Source organism: Carassius auratus, chromosome 43 (assembly GCF_003368295.1).
Source record: "Carassius auratus strain Wakin chromosome 43, ASM336829v1, whole genome shotgun sequence".
In the NCBI taxonomy this organism is placed as follows: domain Eukaryota; kingdom Metazoa; phylum Chordata; class Actinopteri; order Cypriniformes; family Cyprinidae; genus Carassius; species Carassius auratus.
In genome coordinates, this window is record NC_039285.1 from 2,048,435 (window position 1) to 2,066,547 (window position 18,113).

Genomic DNA, 18,113 nt, shown 5'->3' on the forward strand with positions numbered 1-18,113 from the left:
ATGGTGTGGCCATAGCGATTCATTAAAGTAACATAAAAAAATACAATAGTTATTTTACTATATCTTTAAAATGTTTAATTCCAACTATTCATAATTTTTTATATACGTAGAAGTCATCATTTGAAGGAAGCACAGTAAGTTTCATAGCTTTATCATTTTCAAGAGCCAGCATAAAATTAAAACTATCATAACTTATAAATCAAGCTGGCAATTCTTAGTACCAATAATGGCCACCAGAGGGAGCTATAGGATTACTTTTAAATAATTATTGTAGAAACAAGTATGATTTAAATCATTTATAGAAATCTTTCAAAGAAAAATAATATGAATTTTATGTATTTTACTGATAAAATGACCCTCACTTAATTAGAAAAACAAGCTGAAGTATTGTGAACTGTATATTAAGAATAATTCTTTATAGGCTCTATGGACAGATAGGTTTTCAGAGACTCTTGAAGGATCAGCACCACATCCTCTTTTACCACTGTTTAAAGAATTTATCTTACAGAAGAGGTGCAAATGAATTTTGAATAGCTTGACTGGTTTTGTCATGGTGATTTTTTTTTAAATAACAGTAAAAAAGTAACCAGTAAATGTATTTTATTTTTTTAAAGTGCTGCTTATAAACACTTCAAAAAAATGTACACATAGAAGACAAGGCATTCTGAGGAAATATGCATAGTTTCATGACTATACAACACTATATGGATGATAGAAAATTAAAAAACTATCATACATCTGATGTCACTCTGTCCCTCTGTCACTGTGGGTAATGTGTGTGTGTGTGTGTGTGTGTGTGTGTTAAATGAATTAGGTGTGAAACTATCAGGGAGCATTTAGTCTCCAGCGCCAACATTTTACAGAACTGCCACTTTCCTGGAGTCTCCAGAATTACTCGGTGTCCGGCTCTGAGAGACTTAAGATCCCAAAAAATGATTTAATTAGAATACCATGAAGTATTGTGAAATACTATATATTAAGGCTTTATATATAGGCTTTATGAACAGATTAGAGTGACTCGTGAAGGACCAGCAGCACCTCCTCTTGTCCGATGGTTTGAGGAATATATCTTCCAGAATCCGGGATTAAGATTTAGGAGCTCATTTTTATTCCACCTCCTTTCCTGAAAGTCTGTCTTGCAGAATTGACTAAAAATTAATCTTCACATTAATTCCTTATTATTTTGCAATTCTTTTTGTCAGTTCTTCTTGACCTGTTTTTTTCTTCTTCTTTTCTGACCTCATGACCCAGTCAGCATTTTTTGTACAATGGTCAAGTCTTAACTTATCCATTTCTGTATTGCATTTGTGTTTGATATTTATCATGGGTATTTCATAATTTTCGACTTTACAGTTTGAGTTAAAACTCTTTTTTAGCGCATTTCATCTGTAAAAGAAAACTAATAATTCTCAGCCTAATAATTCTGCACACATGAATATAAGGAGTTTTTCTCTTCCAGCTTTCCTTGACTATTGTATAGCACTCATAAATGATTAAATGAAAAATAATGGTAGTTATTAAGATTGATATGGTTTGGAATTGGTCAAATGTGCTTGGAAAAAAAAATCACAATAAAACAATGTTTTAATGTTTAATTTTGGAAAATGAACTGACATGAATGAATGTTATATAAATATTGTTCATATTAACATAATGTTTAGAAATGAAATCTTATTGTAAAGTGTTACTAAAGTTAAATATATATTGTTCTGTGAATGTGATTTTAAAGTCTAGATGATTCGGATTAACCCTTTATCTGGCGTATCCTTTAAAACCTCACTGCCAGAGGGATATTGTGAATGCATGTGCCCGCTGGGCACAGTTTACCTGATGCCACCGGGGTGGCGATGGCATTGGTGGCTTGAGCCCGCCATCGCTGCTTGCAGCTATATTTATTATTATTATTCTTCTTCTTCTTCTCCCGAATGAATCGCATTTTTGAGAGCTTTAACATGCTCAAAAAGTCATGAAACTTTGCACACGCGTCAAACCTGGTGAAAATTTTCGTCTGATATAGGATTCAGAAGAGGGTGTGGCAAAATGGCTCGACAGCGCCACCTATACCAAGAAAATCAACAGCCTTCCGGCTATGTTTCACGTACATGCACGAAAATTGGCACACATATGTAACACACCAATCCCTACAAAAAAGACTCTTGGAGCGAAATTCTAAACCCAACAGGAAGTCGGTTATTTTTAATATTATGAGCATATTTTGTGTAATTTTGGTCATTTCCATATGTTGTATTTTAACGAACTCCTCCTAGAGAGTTCTTCAAATCAACACCAAATTTGGTATGCCTAATCTAAAGGCCTTTGCGATGTTAAATTGCGAAGATCTTGAGTTTTCGTTGAAGGGCGTGTCCGTGGCGGCCTGGCGAATTTCGATGATTCGCCATGAAAAATGAAGTTGCTATAACTCACACATACAATGTCCAATCTGCCCCAAACTTCACATGTTTGATGAGACTCCTGTCCTGAACAGTTTGACACGACCATATTCAGTTATAGTCATAGCGCCACCTATTGGCAACAGGAAGTGACATATTTTACGCTGAGACGAACTACTCCTAGACATTTTATGACATCAATGTCTTTTTTGTGGTCAGTCTAATCTAAAGGCCTGTGCGATGTTCGGTTGGGAAGATCTTGAGTTTTCGTTAAAAGGCGTGTTCATGGCGCCGCGACGAAGTTCGATGTCTCGCCATGGGAATAAAAGATGTTATAACTCAGGCATAAAATGTCCGTTCTTCCCCAAACTTCACATGTGTGATAAGAGTCCTGGCCTGAACAGATCTGCAGGCCAATATTCCACCGGGTGTGGCAGAAGGGCTCTATAGCGCCACCTATACACTTTCAACGGAGTGCGCCTCGAGCTATGTTTCACGTACATGTACAAAAATTGGTACACACATGTAACCCTCCAATACCTACAAAAAAGTCTCTTGGTACGAAATCCGGATCCCAACAGGAAGTCAGTTATTTTTAATTTTCCCTGCAAAATTGGTGTTGTTTTTGCCATTTTCAGTGGTTGTATTTTAACAAACTCCTCCTATAGATTTATTCAGATCAACACCAAACTTGGTCATTGTAATCTAAAGCCCTTTGTGATGTTAAATTGCGAAGGAATTGAGGTTTTGTTAAAGGGCGTGTCCGTGGCGGCCTGACAAATTTCTATGATTCGCCATGAAAAATTATTGTGCCATAACTCAGACATACAATGTCCAATCTGCCCCAAACTTCACATGTTTGATAAGACTCTTGACCTGAACAGATCTACATGCCAATATTCAGTTATAGTCATAGCGCCACCTATTGGCAACAGGAAGTGACATATTTTACACTGTGACAAACTACTCCTAGAAATTTTATGACATTAATGTCTTTTTTGTGGTCAGTCTAATCTAAAGACCTGTGTGATGTTTAGTTGTGAAGATCTTGAGTTTTTGTTAAAAGGCGTGTCCATGACGCCATGACGAAGTTCGATGTCTCGCCATGGGAATAAAAGATGTTATAACTCAGGCATAAAATGTCCGATCTTGCCCAAACTTCACATGTGTGATAAGGGTCCTGGCTTGAACACATCTGAAGGCCAATATTCCATTATAAAGATAGCGCCACCTGCTGGCAACAGGAAGATTGGCACACATATGGAATGAACTTTGATATATTGCACTTATGTTTATGAGTTTAAATGCATATTTCTCAACGTTCACCTTTTTACTAAAGCCACACGATGGCGGTGAGCCCGGGTGCGAGGGCCCGTTCATCGCTGCTTGCAGCTTTAATATTTTAATTGTATTTGTTTGGACTAGGAAATACATAAGTGAAAAAAAATCTTTATTTTTCAGTGTTTTGATGATAAATTAATAAACATGTCCATTACATCTTCTTGAGATGCATCATGATATCATATCAAGAAGCTGAAGTGAAGGCTAAAAAATAATCAAAGCAGATTTGTCTGTAAGTGATACATTTTACATCCTCCAAAAGTAAAAGTACACAACTATAAACCCTATTTAGATCTATATAAACCGCTATATTACAGCGATATTCACAATAATCAATAAATAATTGGCAACAATGTAATGGGAAAAGGTTACTAGGTTGAGATTTTGACTATTAATAATTTATAATTATTACATTTTGTCCACCAAAGCACCTCAAAAACAATGCAACTACGCAATCCAAATCACAAACATTTTTCTTCGAACATTGATTTTTGCTATGGTGAAAAATAATATTTGGTTTTTGCACACAAAATGCAAGTACCATAAAACCAAACTATTCCCGTGAACTATTATGCAGTAGGACTTCTGACTGATTAGGACACAGCTATTAAACAAGAAACCAATTCATGTTTTCCTTCATGACATCCAACCACAACACAGTGATCCTATCAGACGGTGAGACTACAGTACGTAATGATTAAAGGTTTTGTTTTAAGTACTTTGGTGTTCTACGAAAATACCATGGTATATGACTTGAAAGGCATGGTCAAACTAATAGTATCAGACCCAAAACATAGAAATACAGTCTAGTAAGTTAACATCCTGGTAAAATACTGTAAGACGGTCAAATGGAAAAACATGTTTGAGCGATAAACGCTGTGTGTCTGGTGTTTCAGCAACTTTAGCGATGCACAGGAACATTAAAGGAGACAAAACTTCTTGGGGTTTCTTCCTCAGGAAATTAGTCACAAGGGAAAGTAGACAAGCAAATGAGTTCAGACTAGCTACCTCCGAAACCAAACACCGCACCTAAACCCATCACAGCTCCAGATATCAGGTGGAAAGATAATGATATTCCAGTGAATACCAGTGAAAGTCCACTTTTTCATCAACATCAATATAAATCTGAAAGGGTCCTGGCATGCCGAACAAGCTTTTTAATTGACTTAAATGACACCTAATTACCTTATACATTTATAGGTCCAAAACCATCCATGACTAAACAATTTAACCAACACCGTTGAAGGGTAGACTTTCCTCTTGTGCCCTTTGGCAAACTTGGAACAATGTGACACAAAGCTTAAGACAAAAGAGCCTTGCATTCATGCTGAATGAGCTCATTGCTTACTATAAGCAGTCCTGCCGGCTCCGATTCTGCCGTGGATCAACTGGTAACAGTGAGATTTGTTTTGAGTTTAGAATGTGCTCTTTGTTCCTTAAAATCTTTGGTTTTGGCTCATGAAAAAACAGCAGCGTGTGAAGGAAAGCCCTGCTGAGAGTCGTCTCGTGAAGAGGACGAAACTCAACCCTCGCTAAAACCCGAGAGTCCTTCCTGCAACACCTTTTTTTCGGATGACATCATCGGGGGTAGGGATGTCAAATTTCGATTATTTCCATGATCGATCGTCGTTTAAATTAACGATCAATTAATCGATTAATCGTTAACCATAATACTGCAAAATGCGTCTATTGCAGGCACGCAGTCAGCGGTATGACATGATGTGCAAAAGCCACACACACACACAAAACGCTTTCTCACTTGAATTAAAGAGGTTTTAGTCTGAATAAAATGCTAGTAGCAGGATTATAAAATGAATAGATGCGATTATGATCATTTGATAAAATGAAGAGAGCGCGCCATACTTTTGAGGTCATTTTACTTTGTTGACAGTTTCCAATCCCGCACGGAGAACGCTGAACGCGCATCTTTAAATGGTTTTGTGGTGCTCGTTGTTGTATTTTAAAGCACAATTGCAATGTTTTCAACTGACATTATTGTATAAAATTATCCGAAATGTGGAGCGCGTGTGACTGCGCTGCACATTAAGTGAACTACATCGGCGCTGCTGCACCAAAACACAGTTGCTCACATTAATTTGATCCTGCTGGATTCTGTCCTAGAAAATGTCAGATTTTTAAAAATCCGGCATACAGCGCATTAGATCGTGACAGTGCATGCGTGCACACGAGGATGAGCGAGCGCGGCTTTGGCCAGATTTATTTGGAGGTTATTGCTCATGTCTCATTCGGCACAAATCGAAATGTTTCCATATTCGCAATGTATTTGAATGTTAAACTATTATTTATAATGTAAACTAGGCTTGTACTTAACACGCATTCGCATATAGACGGAAAAGATGATCCTCTTCATATGAGCAAAAACGTCCTTGGCATAACAGCAGAGTGGACCGGTATACTACGGTCTATTTAAACTGAATGCTCCAGGAATGTGTCGGTCACAGCGCCTATTAATCGCTGTTTTGAATCCAGCAATTATTTATTTAGAAATGATAAGATCTGATTATGACAAGTGTGGTATAAAAGCTTTGTTTATTAGAGGAATATTAGGTTAACTGGAAAATGTTAGATCGCGACTATGCTTTTGGACCCCATAGTCTTCATTTACGCGGCTTTGTTCTGGTTTGCCGGTTGGTCACGAATTTCCACAAATTCAGTATATTTAGGCATTGTTTCTTTTCCTAAATCTTTATAGTCTAACCCTCTAATTTCCCAGGTTTATTTTATTATCTTTCGCTTTTAATAACTGTTTTCGCATCTCTTACTGTGGTAAACATGGGAAGGGAAATTAAAGATTTCATGAATTAAGAATTCGTTCGATTTATTAATTTGTTCCCTTATTTCACTTAAATCATGGGTTATTTAGGGAACAAAATTAATGAAACATGGACAATTGCCACATTAATAATTCGTAGGAATGAATTAACAAGTTGTAGGAATGAATAGACTACCTGTCCTGTCACTGTGTCCCGCAGCCCTGCAAAGCGCACGATATAAAACAGTTATCTGATGAAATGATTAGTAACTACATTTCTATTGCATTTAATGTTGAATAACTTTTATGTTGTTTCTATTTTAATGTACTTTAAAGTTTAAATCACATTAAAAGCTTAATTTGTACATTGTGAATGAATGATGATGCTTTTATATATCGTCACCGTCACTCACAGCCGCTCGCACGTGTTGAGTGCGCATGAGCCGCACGCAGCCCAACATTGAATCGGTTAACCGACCATCGATAGCCTTAATCGATTGCATCTCTTATCGACAATTAATCGATCATCGATTAATCGTTGACATCCCTAATCGGGGGGATAACGGGCGGCTGATCCGCTTGCTGCAGATTTTCTGATAGGAAAACTTGAAGAAAATATCTGAGATGACAGACAGTGTTAAGATGCTGAGCTAAAAGTCTACGTTTAAATAACTGCATCTCACAACCTGGTTTCTACTGATTGTAGTGGGTTAAATACAAGTTAACATCCATTTAACACTTTTTGCAATAACTGGCAATATTCCATTTTATTATTTAAGTCAACATGCAATCAAAACGGACTCTACTCAGTTTTTAATTCATGATTTATAACTAAATTTTTTGGTTGAAGTAACAAATCTCCATCTCTCCATCCATGACAGCAATCAGGTATTCAACAAACACCAGCTTTTTAGGATTCAATCAAATTCAGGGAGAACAAATCAAAGTCCTGTTCTATAATTTTGTAATTATTGAATGTGTTGAGCCTTCATCGTGATATCCCCCACAATCCACCGCGTCCCAATACCATGTTCTGAAAGAAAACAACATCTATACAGAAGCCCAACTGGAAATAAATACGAGACGGGAGGAAACTACACTTCAATACTTTTTCTCTCTCAGTTATATCATTGGGTATTTATACTGTACATAAACTGCGGGCATCAGGGAGCTGCTATTACGCCTGGCATTGAAACTTCTTGTGAATGCATGATTGTTTTTTAGTTTCACTTTCACTTTCGAGATTTGTGATGGCACGTACTCTGTTTATACTTTGAAGAAGCAGTACATACCACACATTTATCAAGATTAGATGTTTGTCACTGGTGCTCAGGATCTAAAAATAATTCGCCATCGTCCTCAGTCATCTCTGCTTTCTCGGTTTATGTGGTAAGTGAAATTGTATGTACTGTAATGTAACAGGCAACCACTAGCAATCGTTATTTGCCAACGATGCATTTCTAAATACAAATTCACGCTTCGGGCAAACCCCCAACTGTAAACAACAGATGTCAACATAACGTCACATTTATCGCAGGAAATGTCCATAAACTCAACAGTTAGCTAAAAATAACAATTGATAAATATGTATAAACCTTTTCTTCACAAAATAAATTTTTCCTTATTTTTTTTACTTAACATACATGTAAAAAAACAGTTTTCATGACACCTTTTAAATGTTTGTTTTAATGAATTGGAGTAGAAACAATTACATCCCTGAGTTTATATAAAAACAGTCTTGAGTACAAATTGTAAACAATATTTTATGTGAGCGTTGATTGCTAGATCTAAAAACAAAATTGATAATTTGATAAGTCACTCGCCTGAACGAGCACCAATTTGCCTCAGATTTTGTGCATTTGATGGCGATTTCGCCAAAACCTGTCAGCGAGTGAAAATTGGGGCTAAAATCGTGTGAACTTGGCATAAAGTGATTAATTTAACAAAAGTCCCTTTCACACTACGATTCTGGAAAATACATGGGTAATGTGTCCCAGCAGTTGTTCCCGGGTCGCTAGATTTTGCACTTTCACACAGCCAGTGATTAACCAGAATGTGCGTGCGTTCACACACCACACGTAAAGACACGTGACATCAGGATGTGACGTGTAATTTACAAGACAAAAATGCTAGGAACATTAACTTCACTTAAGCTGGTGATTGAGCTCAGATTCATAACGTGCATCATCACTACAACACACCCTTGACGGCACTGGTTCTGGCTTTTGTTCAAACCCGGCAATGTTACTCGGTCCCCAACCCCTGGATCGAGCACAGCATCAATCCCAGGACATCTTTACAAACACACATAAGGTGATCCGGAAATTCTCCAGCAATTTTCCGATTCCAACGTACAGTGTGAAAGAGGATAAAGACCAAAACAACAGAACTTGAAGCTTTAATTGCAACAGTTAAGAGTTTAACTTTCACTCTGAAAGCTCATTAATTCTTTAGCACTATTTAAAGAGTGTAAACTTTTAGACAAACTTCTCTAAAAAGATTAAGCTACTTAAGTTCTGCTTCAGACAAAACTTTAGTACTCAAGAAAAAAAGAAAAACCATGGAGAGTGAGAACGGCTAATCTGACTTGTGTTAGAAACACGCACACACACACACACACACACACACACCCATCCCCCATGAAAAGATTCCATTGTGACATTCTAAACTGCAATAGCAGTCAGCAAGAGAATGCAGCATATTCCCAACAACACTGGAATGCTTTGTTAGGGGGATATCTTTCAGCCTGCCGTCCCGGCCAGCACACACACACACACACACACACACACACACACACACACAGACCTTGGGCTCGCGTTAAATCCAAACCTAAATGCAGGCAACCTTGAAACTTCCCTCTGAACTAGAAAGCAAAGAAAAACCGATTCTACATTCACAGACTGTCATAAGAGCAAACATCACTATTTCGTAAAGAATTATTCTGAGAAGAACTGAAACTTCATGAAAACAGCGTATTCAGCTGTCCGCGGACGACATGAGCATTATTTCCATAGCAACAGTATTAGCCAACACCGCTGCTCATATTCCAAACGCTGGTCTAATAAAGAAACAGACGTGATTGTGTTTCACAGGACACATAACATCTAGAAACATACAGAAATGCCAACACCGGCTTCTGTGGGCTTTGAAAGTACGTTTAACCAACAATTTGAAGGAAACAATATGTTCTAAATGTCTAAGAAGCGCATAATGTGTTGTACTAGCAAAACTTCAATGTCTACAAACACAACTTCCAACATACCTTACTTACTTTTTTGGAAATACCAAAAAGTGCTGTCCTTCCTTAGTGTTTTTGTCTTGTTCTCCAGCGCAAATATCTTAAGACTCTAAAAATCAAGATACATCTACTTGTGTTGGGAAATGAGAGAAGTCTTGTTTTCTGAGAAACTGATCAAAATGAAGTGAGTTTATAATTCAAACTGATATCTGTTCTTGAGTCAAGCATACACTCACTTCATTTTGTTCAATTTCTCAGAAAACAAGACTTAATATCTCCATTTTTCACATTAGTTAAACGTGTGTGATTTAAGAATATTAAATCATATTAAAAGACGACTAAAAAAAACTTGTTTTTGCAGTGTATGCAACATTTAAAGCCAAGATTTAACTTTTTAAGGCCTTAATTTATAAAAGGGTGAATTTTTAAGACATTTTTTAAATCGTTGTGAACAAATGCAAAGCAATTCAAACGCTCAAACCATAATTCTCACAGATTTGACTCATTTCGATAACAGACAAATACAAAAAGGTTTCTTTTCCAGCCTCCCAAATGCATGAATAGGTCAAATCTATTTCAAACACAGTGCAAAACCTACAAAGCCTATAAAAATATTCCTGCATTGTCAACAGGTCAGATAAAAAAAACAATTTTTTTTAACCCGAAATGTTCCGGGCATCATGAGAAAAGGACTTTAATTAACTAGCACTGCTGCAGCATCCGTTAAGCAGAGAGTCATGCTTTTTCTTTCATTCCCAAACTGAAGGGACCCAAACAGGAAATACATTCCACATGAACTCAGAGAAGCCATTGCCAGCGAGTCTCATTCTAGAGTCGGGCTACAATAGCTCAGAGGGGCCAGCCGTCTGCTCGCACCGCTTTTCAAAAGAGGGTTTAACGAAAACCATAGCTGCAAAACACAATGAGGTTAATGCAGAAGAGAGTAATTGACCTGCTCTCACAGACATCTAACAAACTAATCACAGGCTTCTGCAGAATCCAGGGTGAAGAACGTGGAACTAACAATTAGGATCGCAATCACGCAGTGTTAAAATGCTGTTTTTTTACGCTCGCATACTATAGATAACAATGCAGCTTGTGCAAAATACAAGTTTATCAGCTTTTAAAAAGGAGGAGAAATGCTTTACATATCTTTAGTTGTTGACTTCAAATGTACATCAAATCATAAACTCGTCTTGTCACTTGGTAGAAGCCAGTCAAAACAGAAGTCAACACGGACAGGTTGCATGACATGCCCTCATCTTTAAAGGAACAGTTCACCCAAAAATGTAAAAAGTTAGGATGAAATTTAGCATTCAGTCGATTGTTCACCAATGGATGCTTTGGAGGAATGGGTGCCGTCAGTATGAGAGTCCAAACAGCTGATAAAAACATTGCAGTAATCCACAGCACTCCAGTCCAGCAGTTAACATCTAGAGAAGACAAAAGCTGAAACAAATCCAGCATTAAAATGATTTAACTTCAAACTATTGTTTCCAGCTGAAACACAGATTCTCTGTCCATAATATTGCTTTCTCAAGTGAAGAAGCGGTCTGGTCTGACATAGATCAAGCATGGTTTACAAGACAAAACAGCTCTAAACAAATGGATGTTGAGCTTGTTTTTAGGCCGGAAGCAACCGTTTCTAGTAAATTTAGACCTTAATGTTGGATTTGTTTCTAACAAACACACAGCTTTTGTCTTCTCAAGACTCTCATTCTGACGGCACCCATTCACTGCAGAGGATCCATTGGTGAGCAAGCGACAGAATGATGAATTTCTCCAAATCTGATGAAGAAACATCTTGGCTGTGTATGACACCCTTTAAAAACCACAACCAACAATACACGCAATAAAAGAAACCAGACATTCACTTACATTACTTTGCACAGGCCAAGTCAAGTTCAATTTATATGTATACATTTTTTACAATACACATTGTTTTAAAGCAGCTTTACAGAAAACCATTATGTTAATGTTTATAATATCTTTATGTCTTATAGTCATATTTAACATATTAGCAGTTGAGATTTCTATATGTGTGTGTGATATATTTTACCTGAGTATATTGTATTCATGCAGATAAAGTTCAACATACTTGTATATCCAATTAAAAAGCTGGTAATTAAAATCTGCTATTGCAATATACACTGTGTGATGCAATACTGGATTAATATATATATATATATATATATATATATATATATATATATATATATATATATAAAATTAAAAAAAATGGTTACATTTCCAAATTTGATTGTGATAACCAAATTTGGGTCCTGAAATCAAACCCACTGCTAAAAAACCCCCAAAACATTTAGATTAAATCCAATAAAAATACAGCTGAAATGTTCCAGCAACCCTTTGCTTTCACGGGGCGACAAATACATCTAACTCAAGACTGCACAGTGTAATTTAACCTACGTACAGAGTTACACTGGTGTGCAGAAGAGTATAAATATCCCAAAATATTCTGAGAGCTACAGCCACTAGAACCACTACAGGAATCTGGATCCTCCGGACACACAAAATGCACTGACATAAACCAGACTGAGATCTCCTGAACACTCATTCCAGCGAAAACAAAACCAAGCCCCACCAAAACTAACAGTCAGGACCGGTTACCCTGTGATAAACTCCCAATAGAGCCCGAGATGACCTGATTACGATGACTGAATACATGTTGCATTTATCTGACACACAAGATGGTTCATTTCAACTCAAATCTAGAAGTGTCCGAAACTCCGACACCCAGAAAAACACTGAACCATCCCAAATGACATGGCTTTGGGTGTGTATGACCCCCGTCCGCTGTCATTAGGGTGTTAAAGGGCTCCAGTGAATCATATCACTGCTTTTTCAAAGGCGTTGAAGGGTCTCCAGTCCCAGTGTGATTTAATTACGCCGATAATTGAAGTAATTAAGATCAAACAGTCCGACTGCAGCAGATTTTATGAGGTTTAACGGCTCAAAGCAGATTCAGATCAACCAAAACCGCTTCATGAGACCGAAACACCACTTTAATGTCAGACTGCCATCGTTTCACTCCTTTAACAGGAACAGAATCACGCTTCAAACGATTCTACAAAAAATCATCAGTGTTTATGAAGCTAATCTGAGTTAGCCGTTAGCACCTCTCGTTGACACGGATTGGGAAAAAAACACCTCAAAACGTCAAAACACACGCGCTGGCGGCTTCTCCGGGACTGCGGGGAGTAACGGACTCGGGTCCTAACGTTACCTGTAGTGGCTCCGGGAAAGGCGTTCATCGGTGTGGAAATAAGCCCGATCGGAGCTCGGATCACGGCATCGCTTACCAGCTGTTTGTCCCCACCCTCCTGTCTGTGTAGAGCGGAAACGACGTAGTGCGTCTTCCGAGCGCGCGTCCTCAAAGCACAGGCGCGAGCGTGCACGAAAGGTGACGCGCGCGTCCGACCACACCGTAGAAAGCGTGCACTTAAAAAATAAAATGAAATTGGCATTGGAATTAAAGTATATTTTCCGCTAAATAAATGGTGTATTGTATTGTTGCATACTATTCATACTTAGGTTTTGTTCATATATGTATAATAGCTAATAATAATCATAATCCATTATTATTATGTAGCCTACGTACAAAGTTTTTAGAAGTTATCTGCCATTTATTTTCATTTTATTTATTTAATTATAGCGGTGATCATTTATCGAACATGTAGTTTTATTCTTAATTTATGTATGTATGTATTATATTTGAGAAAAATGCTTATTTAATTTAATTTTATTAATAAAAGCATCAAATTACTTAAGTTTTTATTTAATTTTAATGCAACTTGTACAACACAAGACAACGTAAGACACAACCACCAGAATGAACAGAAAACGTATATATATATTAAAAAGTACATTAAATACAGAAGAATACATAAAAACGAAATATTTTGGAAGAGTTTGAGGCTGTTATGTGATGGACTCCTGTGTCCTCTAGTGTTCAATTAATCAACAAACACTTTTCAATGTCTTTTTCGTGTCGATAGGTGGCGCCACATCCAGCTCATTTTTTTTATGTTATTCATTTATTTATTTATTGGCATGTTAAAATAACTGCAATATTTTATTTATTATTTTATTATAATGTAGAATATAATATACACAGAAGTACTTACAGTGAGGTCTATAACCTTGTTGGCTGTTGGCTGGAGGAGCTCATTGGATGGTGGCTTTTATTAATGAAGGTGCACATGATCAGTATTTGACCTTCAATGGCAATGTCAGATTAAACTGGCTTCAAATATGCAAATTCAAAGTCAAACATTTGTGTACAGTGTAATGTCAAGCAGATACACGACTATTCAAAAGTTTGAGTTCAGTAAGTTTTTGAAAGGGGTTTCTTCCTCTCACCAAGGTTGTATTTATTTGATAAAAAACACAGGAAAAACTGTTAAATATTATTACAATATAACATCTGTTTTCTAGGCAAATATATTGTAAACTGTAATTAATTTCCGTGATGAATTTTCAGCATCAGTCTTCAGTGTCACATGATCTTCAGAAATCATTCTAAAATGATGATTTACTGCTCAAGAAACATTACTGATTATTATATTATGTTGAAAACAATTGTGCTGCTCACTATTTTTGTGGAAACTGTCATGCATTTTATTTTTCAGGATGCACAGATGAATAGAAAGTTCAAAAGAACAGCGTTTATTTGAAACAGAAATCTTTTGTATCATAATAAATGTCTTTACTCGCACTTTTGATCAATTTAATGCATCCTTGTTGTATAAAAGTGTTTTATTTTTTTACAAAGCTTCCATAAACCCCTGAATCTGCGTCTGTGGCAGGACACTCATTTCCACACGGCTCCTGTGGATCAGAACGCACCCATGCTGTTTGGTACATCAATGTCTTCCAGACGGAGACTCACTGTCTTCTGCCATATGATCAGTACATGCACCGCTTCGCTGCCTACTTCTAAACAGGTGCGTCTCACCTGTAGAGCCAACACAAGACACACAACACCAGCCAAAGACTGCATGCAGTTTCTACTGACAGAACAGTCATCAAAAACACTAATGGTATGAGAATCTACAGGCTGAGATGAAAGCACATCATTACTGAGGGTATGAGAACCGGGAACTAACGGACAGCACGCTCTCTACCAGCTCATTCATCAAGGTTCAGTCGCTGGCCCACAGTAGGTGTGTGTTTTAGCAGGAGAAGCCTCTGTCTGACCCTTCTGTCTCCTCCACAGGAACTCGTATGATTCCTGCTGACTTCCTCATTCCTGCCCAGTCTCAACATCCAATCAGAAACAACCTCCACCACAAGGAGCCGAGCTGGGGACTCAAATCTATGGAAGACGACAGAAGAGGCAAAGAAAGTGCGGAGAGAAGCTAGAGAAAATCTTGCCACACAAAGTGAGAATATAAAGTCAATCGCTGGTTTACACTGACCTCGGCAGGACACAAAACACACTACACTCTACTGCTCTCACTAAATCTGCAGTATGCAGTATGTATAGCATGCACAGTATACAGATGATCAATATACATGCAATACTCACATTTACCAAAGCGTGCATTATCTGACAAACCAATCTGCTCAACATGACCATTTGATAAATGAATCATAAGCAACAGCCTCCTTCTTGACTCACAATTTGAGTTTGAAAAAATTCAGATATTTCTTCAATAAACTTTGAAGTGGGTTAAAAATGCCTGCATTTGTGATTCCATCATCTTCAAAAAGTTTCTCTTAAATTATCTTAGGAATGGTAATGAAATAAAATAAACATGCTAAAAAATGACAAGTGTTCTTGAGATATTTTAGTTATTATTAATATTTCTAATAATTTCTTTATTTTCTGTATTTATTTTCATTTCAACTTAGTTAAAATATTAACATTTTCATTAGTTGAAAATAAAAATAAAAATTTTCTATCTAGTTTTTCTTCCATTTTTTTTTCCAGTTTTTTGTTTTATTTAAAGCTAATGAACCAAAATGAATTTATTTATGTAATAAATATATTTATTTCTGATCCTACACTCAAGTTGAATTTGTTAAACCTGTTAAAATGTTTTATCTAGTTTTATTACCAGATCAGTGTCATTTAAGTCTTTGACTTGGTATTAGTTTTATTAATATTTTTATTACAAATTACTTTGCATAGAGCCTGGTTATGATTTAGAATAATATCACACAAATATAGCACTTGGTTTTGTTTTAGTACAATTGATGTAAAATAACAGTTTTTTTTGCTAATAAATTAGATTTATATTTTATATTTTATGTTTTCACATTAATTCTATTTAAAGTTTTAGAAATTGAGTTGCATGTCTTTGTCATTTTATTGTTTTTTTTTTTTTTAATATATGTCTATATGTGTAATTTTAGTATGATTGAAGTACTGTTATAGTTTTTACTGTATTAATAATTTGAAGTAGTTTTTATTTAATGGCATTCATTTTAAATTTAGTTAAAGTTTTAAAACTGCTGTGTTTTCTATATATATATATATTAGTACTTAAAGTTAATTTAAATGAAAATGAGAAATGTTTCCTTGGCTACTAGCTGAAATACAGTAAGTGTAAGTTTTAATTATAATAACCCTTATTATGAAAACTATATAAAGCTATTTTATTGTTATAATAAAAAAAATTATAAAACTTAAAATATATTAAAAACAATTAAATAGTATATAATACATTTTAAGTATTAAATAATAAGCACACCATGCATGAACCGATAAAAGATAAACCTTGAATGCAGCCTAAATCTGCCAAATGCATAAATGTAAACGCAGAGCACACTGCACTGGATACTGTATCCCACAATGCAATGCCTACAACTTTCCATTTTCAAGTAGAACATCAGCTTTTCTGACACGTGCATCAGAAGCACGAGCAGGTTCTTCACCAGCAGGTGGCGCTGTAGGTCCATGTCCACGACAGTCCGTCAGTCCCTTGGTTCCCAGTGCTTCTGTCTTTTTGGAACATGAGGTCAAAGGTCAGCTGTATCCAGCTCCACTCAAATCCCCAAAGCACACAGAGACTGAACCGAAGCCCATCTGGAAAACATCATGTGACTGAAAATATTCTGCACAAACGGTGAAAGAGCCAGATGCTGTTCACTGCAGTATCACCACACAGAAACATCCGTTCACGTGAGTGTCGGGGCTGTTATCATCTCTGCGTCTGATGAGATGATTGACAGGTCACAGAGGAACCTCAGCGAGGGATCAGATGGCTGTATGATGAGCCTGTTGCCTAGCAACACATCTTTCACTTCAAACATCCCCTGCCCAGTTATTTCCAGCCTTTTCCTTGAAAATAAAGAAATAGTTAGAAAGAAAATTATTCCATGCGAGCATGAGACAAAACAGCAGTAAGCAAAATAAATTAACATTTCAGATCGTCATGAGAATCTGAAAGGCGATGTGGTTGCCATGGCAACAAGGGTGAAAACTGCACTAGTCATCAAGAGCCAATGGCATTTTCCACAATCTAGACAACAAACTGTTGCTTCATTAAAGCAATAAACGTTCAGCCGAGAGATAATGTGAGATGAGAGTGTTCGGACACATCAGCCGCTCTGAAACACAGTTTTGATCAGCTGTGGGATTTTTACTGGATGTGCTTTGAACCCAAAGAAATGAACACATTTTAAAGTCTCAACAAATACTTTGAGCTACTGAGCAATTATTAAACTACTGGACAACTATCAATCATTAACATAACAAGGCTAAATGTTTGATCCGTTTCTACAGTTCAAATCATACAGCAATCTCACAATTTAAGAACTGATATCACTCAACCATTTAACACTGTCAACACTGAACAAACATGAACATTATTCTTTCATTTCTGAGAATCGTAAGTTAAAATCATTCAAACAAAACCAGCAGAGATGACCTCCTGAGCGTTTCAGGAAGGTTCACTGATTTAGCAGAAAAACCTGTTTGTACTGTATCTCATTTGTGGGAAAATCACCTTGAATTTGTTGAGAAATTCTGCTTGGGGCCTGAAATCACCAAATGAAGGTTTCTCTGGAAACATCTGCATGTCATTTCGATTGTAATAATCATATCCACATACAGCTGCTCTCTCTTCTCACAGCAATAAATAATGAATACGTTTTCGGTGATATCAGCATGATTTATTTGAATTTTGAAACTAGACTGATACAGATGAAAGAGCATCGTGTTATTTGCATGCATGCATTGCTGTTTTATTGCATAAACTCCTTTTAACTGCAGTTTTAAACTTCTAGAACAATAACCGCATTTTTAAGGAAAACACATCATAAAGAGACATTAATGTTGCATGCTACTGCTTGAAATGTCTATTTGAAAAGTCACTCCATACTGCATCATTTGCTGTTATTCACT

The 18,113-nt window shown here is 36.5% G+C and overlaps 1 protein-coding gene across 1 annotated transcript in view; it reads right to left on the reverse strand.

Moving 5' to 3' along the window:
* LOC113061413 (uncharacterized protein KIAA0355-like) overlaps positions 1–13,114 on the reverse strand; it is a 47,755-nt gene extending 34,641 nt beyond the window's left edge. The window contains exon 1 of the mRNA XM_026230497.1: positions 12,987–13,114. The gene's annotated coding sequence lies outside the window, so the exon portion shown is untranslated. The remainder of the gene's footprint in view (positions 1–12,986) is intronic.
* Positions 13,115–18,113: the final 4,999 nt, after the last annotated feature.